The following is a 10,286-nucleotide window of genomic DNA, read 5'->3' as shown; positions in this document are numbered from 1 at the left end:
TGGAATCATGGAATAGCCTGATTTTCCTAGGGCTACTCCTTGTGCTTGCTTTCCTTGTAGCCTGTGGTGCAGACAGAGCAAGCAATCCAAAATCAGGGATGAGAGGAGAGGGAGACAAGGAGCATTCAGTGCTCTGAGCCTCCTCCAAGGGAATTCAGTGTGGGCTTTCCCGGATCAAAGGTGCTCCCGCACAATCCATTGTAATTTATGTGTGCTGGAGCCGTGGAATAATGCTGAGCTCATGTGGTTTGGTACTTAAATAAACATGTTTGTGGAGTTCCTAATGCATGACAGAAAGGCTGGATCGAAGGTTTTCCTGGGCTAGGAGGAGAAAGGAAAACAGCCATGTGTAAGGAGCCATGTGTCCCACTGAGGAATGCGGCAGGAAGGCTGGAAATCAGGATTTTAGTCATGGATGAGGAGCGATTTCTTGTGATTATGGGGTTGAGGACCAAACATCCTGTTACACCTGGGCTCATCCCATTTATTCCTGAGCTCGTCCCATTATACCCAGGCTCTGGAGCTGCTGCCTTTGAAATTCTTATCCTCTTTCTTAGAGTAAAAGTAACCTGCACACATCCCAAATGATTCCCAAATAAGGGAAAAGCACAGTAAAAAGTTTGCTTAGGTGGAAGAATGAAGTGACAGAAGTGACCTGTCCTGTTGTGGGGAGGATGGAAATTCAATATCATGACTCATTTTTCTATCTAGTGGAGTCTCATTTATTAAATCTGACTTTGCAGCTGGATAATACATCATCAAACCAAAATAACACAGTGTTTTTCATTTTCAAACATCATTTTGGAAGGTTTGTTTTTGGAGTCCTACTTGGGTAGGGGGTTTTATTTAATTTCAAGGCAACACCGACACAAATCCTGAGTCCTTGTCACCGGTGGTGTTTTCAGAATGAGCAGGGGAACCATAATAATGGGTTTGTTTGATGTATTTTTAATGTATGTTCTAAAGGATCCCGTCTGATGGAGCATCCTGAGAAACGGACCTTCCCCAGCATTTCCTACCCCAGCACATGGATTTGATCTCCAAAGCCAACCACAAGAAGCAAACCACGTGTTAACAGCGTGGGAACACCAGGGAGGGGGACCTTTCTGGCTCACGAGGAGATTTCGGGAGAGTTTTGCCCCACTGACGTCTCTTTTGTCAGGGAGACAGATCCCAGAGCTTTTGGAGGATAACAAAAGCAACTGGAAGCAGGAAAATGAGAGGGAAATCTATGTGTGTGAACTGGGATGAGCTGGGAAGCTTTGCAGATATTCCATAGGTTGTGAGATGGAGTAGTTGGAGACTGAAATGCTGATGAATCCCACAAATTTCCAAGGAGAACTCCAAACATAGTTGGAAACTGAAATGCTGATGAATCCCACAAATTTCTGAGGAGAACCCCAAACTTCCATGGAGTTAGGACAAACTCTGGATTACATTTAGGATCCAGATATCCAGAAGCAGACAGCACCCAGAGCACTTAGTCTGGAGCAATGCTGTGATCCTGCCAGCACCCACCCATGCCAGAACTGCTCAAGTGAGAGTTTCCTGCAGGAACGAGGATTCCTGACAAGGAAAATGAATTCCCAGCGGGGCAGGAGCTGACAGGGTGCTCTGGGACAGCTTGGGTTGCATCTGCTGTATATGCCACAAAAGCCAGGCGTGAGACACAGAACCAGGAGCAGCAAGGTCAGCACAAGCCAAGGGGATGTTTTGCCATATCCCATCCCAAAAACTTCCTGGCTGGAAGAGGATGCTGGAGCTCTGCAGCCATCCGAAATCATCAGGCCGTTACAAATACAAATCCACCTCATGCAAAAAATAACACTGCACCTCCAAATTGCCAGGGAAAAGGGAAGAGCATCCTGGTGAACTCTCACTGTGTGTTTAATTTGAGTTTATATTGTGATGAGGGCAGGAGAGATGGACTTGGCAAGCCTAAAGGACTTGGGTTTAGGCTTGGTTTTATCTTTTCTTCCCAGCATAACTGTGAAAACAAGTCACGGCTCAGATTTGGCAGGTAAGGGTGAAAGAAAAGACAGTTGGCGATGGCCTGGACAGTGTCCTCCCACTGCCATCCTGGTGCCACCTGTGACAGGGGACATCTCGTGACAAGACAAAATCTCAGCTACGGAAAAGGAAAATGGGGCTTCCTAAACACACACACACACAAAATATGATCCACTCGTGCAACACTTTCCACTGCTATTGAAGGGACTGAGTTCAACAAGTTATCATGGAATCGTGGGATCTCCTGAGCTGGGAGAGACCCACAGGGATCATCCAGCCTGCCCAGACACCCCAACAGTCCCACCCTGGGCATCCCTGGCAGCGCTGTCCAAATGCTCCTGGAGCTCTGGCAGCCTTGGGGCTGGGACCCCCCATTCCCTGGGGAGCCTGGGCAGTGCCTGACCACCCCCTTTTCTCAATATCCGCCTGCCCCTCCCCTGACACAGCCATTCCCTGAGTGCTGCCCCTGTCACAGGGAGCAGAGATCAGTTCCACTACAATAAATAAAAGGTCTCAATTCAAGCACAGGCTGATGGTTATGAAGGCACTGAAGAAGAGGCATGTGCTCCAGAGCTGCTGCTGGTGCTGAGCACTGAGCTTAGGCCGCTCCCATGAGCTGGGGCTGCCCTGATAGTCAGACATGGAACCGGAGAAAAGAGGAGCAAAACCCAAAATAGACGCACGCACACACAAAAATGCAGAAAGAGCGTTTCTTTTTATGTCTGTCTGCTGAGCTTAGAGGGCTTTCTTGGCTAAGTCTGAGCTAAATATTACTGAAAATAGCACAGTGCTGCAGCTATTTCAAAGCTCTGTCTGTATTTGTTCTGTGCACTGGGTGGGCAGGAAGCTCCGTTTCATAAATCACTTTCAACGAGACAGTAGGCTATAAAAAGGGAGGGGTTTTTTTCCCTTTAGCGTTTCTACTTCTGAGTGTTCTGAAGGGGCACAGGCTGCACACTGGGGAGAGTTCAACAAATGTGTTCCTTGCTGCTCCACAGATCTTCTCTCACACATGAGAGACCCAGGCAGACACTGGGCAGACAGTCCTGTGCTCGGAGGTTGACCGGCTCATGCTTAGACTGGGCTAAAATATTCAAAAAATGTTAGAGAAGGGCAGATTTAGGTGAGGTATTGGGAAGGAATTGTTCCCTGGGAGGGTGGTGACACAGGAAAGCTGTGGCTGTCTCTGGAGTGTCAAAGGCCAGGCTGGACATTGGGGCTTGGAGCAGCCTGGGACAGTGGGAGGTGTCCCTGCCCGTGGCACTGGATGGGCTTTAAGGTCCTTCCAACCCAAACCACTCTGGGATTCTCTGATTTTTCAGCCTCTTCTCATTCCCAGCCCTGTGCAAAGCCCTCCACAAGCAGTTTCCAAGGGCACTTCCAGCCTTGGAAACCCCTGTGGTGGAATCATTGCCTAGGAAAGAAAACAGGTGAGTCAGGAGAGTCTCCTGGGACATTTTTGGGCACGGACAGGGAGGGATGTGCTGCAGGAGGAAGGCTGTGAGGAAGAGGGGAAAAGCAGGTAGGACAACCTACCAAATCCAGGGATTCTGCTTGGAAGATCCTTCTTACAACGAAAGGATTGAGCTTTGCACTCCAGAAGGATCCAGCTGCAGGTTAGGTTGCTCCCGGTGGTGGCTTTTAGGAACAACAGGATGGGAGAGAAGCAGGGAGTCAGTGCCCTCTGCAAGGAAAAGTTGCTGTCTGGTCCAGCTCATGAAATCACCACTCTTCCCATTAATACCACAAAAAACCAGGGATCTGCACATCAGTATGGAAAATGTACCCTGGGATTTTGGTGCTGGGCAGCTAAAACACCACACAGGAATAAATGGCACTGGGGGAGGAGATTTTCCTCTGGGGAAACTCACACAGACAGGGAAGCATGGTAAGGCCACACCTGATAAAAGTCAGAAAGAGCCGAGCCCAGAGAGCCCTCTGGAATCAGCACCGAAAATCTTCATAAATCCAACCAGCAATTCCAGCCCCAGCCTTTCCCTGGGATGCTCTCCCAGCCTTTGGATTCCACAGCTCAGCATCTTCCTAGGTTTGGAAAAGTTTTTGGGCTTCCCATCCCTGGAAGTGTCCTAGACCAGGTTGGAGCACCCTGGGACGGTGGAAGGTGCCCCTGCCTGTGGAACTGGATGGGTTTTAAATCCCTTCCAACCCAAACCAGTGTGGGATTTTGTCCATTCTCCTCCTTCCTGACACCACCCCAGCGCGTCAGAGAGTTTATGGTGGTGGAGTTCATGGTTCAGGTTTGGATTAGTGCTCCACAGAGGAGTAATTCTTCAAAAAAACCCAAACCAACCCAACTCCACCCAATATCAGCAACGCCAGAGCCTTTCCCAGCTCGGTGGCTCACATTTCACTGCCTTGTGTTGATCGATCCTGATTTAGGAGAGACCATCCAGTGCTGGGAAGGCAGATTAAATCTTCTCATTTTCCATGGCAAGTATTAGGGTGAATCACTAAACCCAGGCTGTGCTCTCAGAGCCTGCAGCATCCCATGCTCAGCATTCCCTCGCTGCTTTTAGCTCCCTACATTTGTCATGGGACCTCCGTGGATTTGCTGAGTGCTGAAGTTTGCTTTTAAATTCCCTTCCAATCATGGAAACCACGCCGTAAGTGGAGCCATTGTAATGTGATTTGCAGAAAATGAGCTATCTGGAAACGAATTCTGGTGGTTCTGGGTTGGCTCAGCTCATGGTGTGTGGCTTTGATCAGAAATAAAGGAAAGTCTTGGAACATGAAAGTCAGAAAAATTCGCCCCAAACCAAGAGTCTGAAGTGTAAAAGCGTTGATTGAAGCTGAGTGAGAAATAGCAGAAATCCTCTGGTTTTGCACAGTGGTGCAAACAGTTAGCTCAGGGGTGGTGTAGCTATTGGTAGTTATTGAATGCCAAAACCTAGGATACAACTATATATTTTTATAGATAGATAGATAGATATGGATACATAGATGTATTTCACATTTAAAACAAAGAAACCTCTGCATGTCACACAACACCGTTTCACCTCTTCCCTCTCTTAGACATGGATTTCAGACCTCCAAAAATAGAGAAATAATATTTTCCATTGTGTCTGCCACAACCTTGGTGAGTGGGATGTGCAGCTGCTTTTCCACCACCTCCCCAATGCGCTGGAATCATGGATTCATAGCTGGAATGTCATCCTAGCAGTAAATTCAGATATTCGCTGCACCCCCGAAGCTGAGCTGTGACGTGGAGAGGCTCCAGCATGTCCTGACTGGAGCAGCTCCCCTATGGAGCCAGGCTGGGAGAGCTGGGAATGTTCAGCTGGGGAAGAGATGGTTGTGAGGAGACCACACAGCTCCTTCCAGGGTCTGAAGGGACACAGGGAAGCTTGAGAGGGACCCTGCAGCAGGAACTGGAGGGGGTTCAAACTCAAAGGGGAAAAATTAGGTTGGATATTGGGAAGGAATTGTTCCCTGGCAGGGTGGGCAGGCCCTGGCACAGGGTGCCCAGAGCAGCTGGGGTTGGCCCTGGATCCCTGGCAGTGTCCAAGGCCAGGCTGGACATTGGGGCTTGGAGCAGCCTGGGACAGTGGAAGGTGTCCCTGCCCATGGCAGGGGTGGCACTGGATGGGCTTTGAGGTCCCTTCCCACCAAAACTAGTCTGGGATTCTCTGAAAACCAGTGCCAGTGATGGTGCCTTGCAAGGCACGTTGATCTGGGATGCCCTTCCTCAAACTTCCAGCAGCAGCTTTTGCTGTTCAAATTACCTCCATTTTAAAAATAAAAAGAAATCACCCAGCGATCTGTAAATCCTCTCCTATCCCTGGCTCACCAGCAGCAACAGCACCCACAGAACTTAAAGTTTTCCTTAAAAAGCCTCTAAAGCTGTTGAGAATTCCTGCAGTGCATCCCATGAGAGGAACAAGGTGTCAGGGCTTCATCCAGAGCCTTGCTGGAGACAGAGATTGAGGCTGGAAGGTTGCAGATGGATCCAAACCGAGAAACCTGGGGGCTGGAAACTGAAAATCAGTCTTGGAGAGAGCTTGGGTGAGAGATGAAGGATGCAGGAGCCCGGAGAGAGCGGCTCTGCACACCCAAGTGTGCACATGTTCCACCCAGGAAGCAGGGCTGGAGGCCCTCCGGAGGATAAAACCCCTCCTGGCAGGGCAGAGGATTCCAGCTTCTCCCCACATTCTCTGCCCAGGAAAGCCAGAAGGAAGCTGCTGCTTTTTTGTGAGCCACTCTGAGATGAATCCATTTAAGGAGAGAAGCTCCTGGGACGTGGCTTCGGGACAAACATCACCTCTCCCAGGCAGACTCCAAAGGATTTGTGTTTACAAGCTGAGCTCCCCTCTGGCTCAGAGGAGTGGGAACACGCAGAAAAAGGAGATGCAGTGTGCTGCCTCCAGGGTGGAGCTGCTTTTTTTAGACCAGGTTGACCACGCCAGGCAGAAAGATCTGGCTGGAGGGGCTCAGTCACCTTTAAATCTCTATTTTACAGCCGGTTTTTACCTTAAGATGTTTAAAACTCTCTATGCTTGGTGCGAGTTTCTCACTGAAAGTGAGGCTTAAAAAGATTAGAGAAAGCTCCTCCTTAATCACCACCACATAATTGCTTCTGGAAATGCAGGATTGCTCCAGCAATCTGCCCCTTTCGAGCCCAGCACCCCTTTTCCTTGCTTTAGGGCCTGCCAAGGCAGCAGCTCGGGGTGCTTAGCCTGGTATTTCGTCTCAGGAAGATCCCAGAAAAAATTCATTTTGATTCCAATCCCATTTATGTTACTGAGTAGCTGGAATTTGGGAGTTACTGCTCAGAGTAATTAGTCACTACTCAGAGAAGCTGTGGCTGCCCCTGGATCCCTGGCAGTGTCCAAGGCCAGGTTGGCTGGGGCTTGGAGCAGCCTGGCATAGTGGAAGGTGTCCATGCCTACGTCTGGATGAGCTTTAAGGTCCTTCCCAACCCAAACCATTCTGGGATTCTGGGATTTTGGGATTTTTTTTCTTAAGCTCTCGGAACGATTTGGCTCCCAATCCCCGCTAGAAATTGTTAGAAGTCCTGAGGTGGTTTGGAAAAGCTTTGGTGGAAGTTTATTTCCAGCAGAGACATCCTGTGTCAATATGAATCTGGAATTAAAATCCTCTTGTTTGGAAGATGAGGGTGATGAGGAGTGTCAAGTTTTTAGGGACAGAGGTATTATTTGATTTATCACAGAGCCATGGAATGGTTTGGCTTGGAAGGACCTGAAGGATCCTCTCGTTCCACCCCCTGCCACGGGCTGGGATGCCACTTGCTCCACCAAATCATCATCCTAACAAGTGTTTATTCCCTTTTTCCCTGTTTTTCCTGCACTGAATGACCAACAAATTCTAAAATATTTCCCAGCTTGGCTTGGCCGTGCTGTGTATTTGTATTTCAAGCAGGACTAAGTGCTTGTTAGGGTGAGGAGATCATACCTTTGGATTTTCCTCCAACCCAAAACAACCATGGAAGGCGCTTGGGGAAGAGCTAAAGCAAAGTGAAAGTTGCTGCTGCTGTTGGAAGCTGCTCTGGGCTGGAGGGTGGGAGAGCCCAGCAAGGCAGAGGTGATGGAGAGATGGGAGAACTGGGAGACAGCACATCCTGGGAAGCGTTTCCTGGGGAGCCTGGCTGCAGGGTATAATCAGGCAGCTGCTGCTCGTTTGCTGGGTGTTTTTTTAACTCCCATCCCAATCCCCCGAGCCTCCCCTCCTGCCTTGCCTTTTTTTTTTTTTGCTGGTGAGTGCTGTCTGTTTGTGTAAGGGGTGTCGGGGGCCTGAAATTGTGATCCCAACCAGCAATTTGGGTGTGTGGGTGAAAATGAACCGTTGTAGTTGGTTATTTTATGGGCCCAAAATACGGCTGTTAAAACCCCCAACATTCCCCAGCCGAGCTTTCTGCGTCCAGCCCATAAAATGTCTGGGATGCAGAGCCGGGATCCAAGGCGACTTCCTGCCATGAAATTGTGCTGCACTAATGATCACTGCAGCCTGCTTGCTAAACTTGGAGCCCTCTTGTTTTCCCCAAGGGAGATTATGTTGTTTGTCTTGGGGAAAAAGGAAAATAAAAATAAAGTGTTTGTGTGCTGCAGCTGTGAAGTTTATAGGGCTTCAAAAATTCACCTGACACGGGACTGGGCAGCCAGGTCAGCCTGGGTACAGAAGGCAAAAAAGAAATACATTGGGAAGCTGGAAAAAAGGACAAAGATAAAGGATTATTGACAATTTAATTGTCTATCAACCTCCCTGTTTAAAATCAGTGCTGGAAGTTCATTTTTAGGTGGGGTTGTGTGTTTCCTTCCTTTTACTGCCCTCAATTCTTGTTCCTCATTCCCCAAACACCGCTTCTCTTATCGTATTTTGAAATAGAATAAATGCTGGTTTTTACCTTAGGACAGGTTTTGAGTGAGGAGATGTCAAACTTCAGGCTTCTAAAACTGCACCTGTGAAATCCCAGTTCAGGGTTCTGATGCTGGCTGGGGAAAAAAAAAAACAAACAATGCAGAAAAAGAAGATTAAACTGAGATGTGATGGGAAAAAGAGGAATTTAAAGTCCACTGAAAAAAAGGGGCTTTTTCTTTCAGCATCACCCTGGTTAGGAGTAGCTTTTTTTAAGCTGCTTTGAGGAAAAAAAAAAAGTCTTTTTTAGGTGCCAGTGGAAGACTGATAAAGATAGATTGGAAAAGGGACAGGGCCAGATGAGCCCCGTCATCCCAGGTACCTCCAAGCTGTTGTTGTAGGGCTTCCTAAAAGCCACCCAAGCTTTTAATCCTTGGGATAAATCAGGACTTTTCTCCAGCAGGGGAAGGAAATACAGCGCCTGTTTGGCCTTCAGCTCAGGGAGGATCAAAGCTGGGATTTTGGGATCCTTTTGAACCTCCAGCCAGGGTGATTGGTGTCACACATGCCCGTGACATCCCAAATATCCCGACGGAGGGCACGGTGACAGCAGCCACAGCTGCAAAAAGAAGGAATTTTCTGGATCTGCTCCCATATTTAATGTAGCTTTTTGAGTGTGGGATGTGTCAGCCTCACACACGAGGCTGTGAGCAAGAGAATTCCCTGCTTCCCAAACATTTCAGGAATAAAGACTTTTACCAGCAGCACGAAATTCCAGAGGCACTTTAGGTGGGATTTTTAATTTGGTCACTCCCTCTACTGGAGGTTTTTTGCTTCAGCTTTATGCAGATGGTGATCTCGTTAACAACTGATTAATCAGGCTTCACACGGTGGGGTTTTTAACGATTTCTTTTAAAAATAACAGCATTTAACTCATTTTTTTTGTAGCCCCCAGAGTGCAGGGCTGTCCATGTGATGAAAATCCGTTGGGATACACACTGAGGGCAGCAGAGAAAGATGGACCAGGGCACTTCCCAGGAGTTTGGGGCCATTTTTCCTCACAGCAGCCTTTAAACAGCACCTTGTTTTTAGCTTCCCAGGGGCTGCTTCGGGGCTGTCAGGATGTTAATTCCATTTACTGCCTGCATTTTGAAAGCAAACTGCCACCTCCACCTGGAAGCGGAGAAAAGGGCATTGCAGGATTTATCCCAGTCAGCTGGAGCTCAAAGAGCAGAGGTGGTGGGATCACTGGGGATTTCAGGAACCTATCCCACTGCCAGCACCTAAACCCAGCAGATCCAAGCATTGCCTTGAAAAGCACTTCCCTAATATTTAGTTTGGAGGTGGCTCTGTGTAAATGGGAGAAGCTTGGAAAAGGGTAAGAAAATGCAATTCCAGCATTCTTGGCTGAGGAGGATTAATAAAACACAGAGAAGGATTAATAAAACACAGCAATCTAAAGCTCAGTAGAATTAATTAACTTCCCTCAGCATATTTGGAGCAGCAGGATGAGACGGATGCAGGAATTTTTCTGGGGGATGTCACGGAAAGATTTGATGGGCAATATTTTATTCCCAGCAATCCAAACCCTTGTCAGCAGCAAGGCCAGCCCGTGCAAGCCCAGCTTTGTGCTGTTGGGTTGCATTTAAATTCCTGTTCCCTTGGTGGATCTGCCTCCAACCCCAGCCCAGCTCAGCAATTGCAGGTCCCCAGCACCGCAGGCTTTTCTTAGCTGGGTTTGGTTAAGCCAGGGCTGTGTTTAAGGCAGGGCCCAGCCCCTGTTTGACAAGGCTGTGCATTCCAAGCCCGCATGTTTTCACATTCCCAGCGGGAATTGCCATCTTCCCTGCCTGGGTTTGCTGCTGAGATGCCCGGGACAGTTCTTTTAAGATGGAGGTTGGAGACTCGGACAAAATCCCTCCCTGGGAGGGTGGGCAGGCCCTGGC

At 48.5% G+C, this 10,286-nt stretch overlaps 1 long non-coding RNA gene across 1 annotated transcript in view; it reads right to left on the bottom strand.

Moving 5' to 3' along the window:
• Positions 1–5,611: 5,611 nt before the first annotated feature.
• Positions 5,612–10,286, bottom strand: part of LOC108446645 — an 8,453-nt gene continuing 3,778 nt past the window's right edge. The window contains exons 2-3 of the long non-coding RNA XR_001861908.1: positions 8,390–8,477; positions 5,612–5,998 (exon numbers count right to left, since the gene is read on the bottom strand). This is a non-coding gene — a long non-coding RNA (uncharacterized LOC108446645). The remainder of the gene's footprint in view (positions 5,999–8,389; positions 8,478–10,286) is intronic.

This window comes from Corvus brachyrhynchos, unplaced genomic scaffold, assembly GCF_000691975.1.
Source record: "Corvus brachyrhynchos isolate BGI_N302 unplaced genomic scaffold, ASM69197v1 scaffold334, whole genome shotgun sequence".
In the NCBI taxonomy this organism is placed as follows: domain Eukaryota; kingdom Metazoa; phylum Chordata; class Aves; order Passeriformes; family Corvidae; genus Corvus; species Corvus brachyrhynchos.
This window is presented reverse-complemented; position numbering and strand designations above follow the sequence as displayed.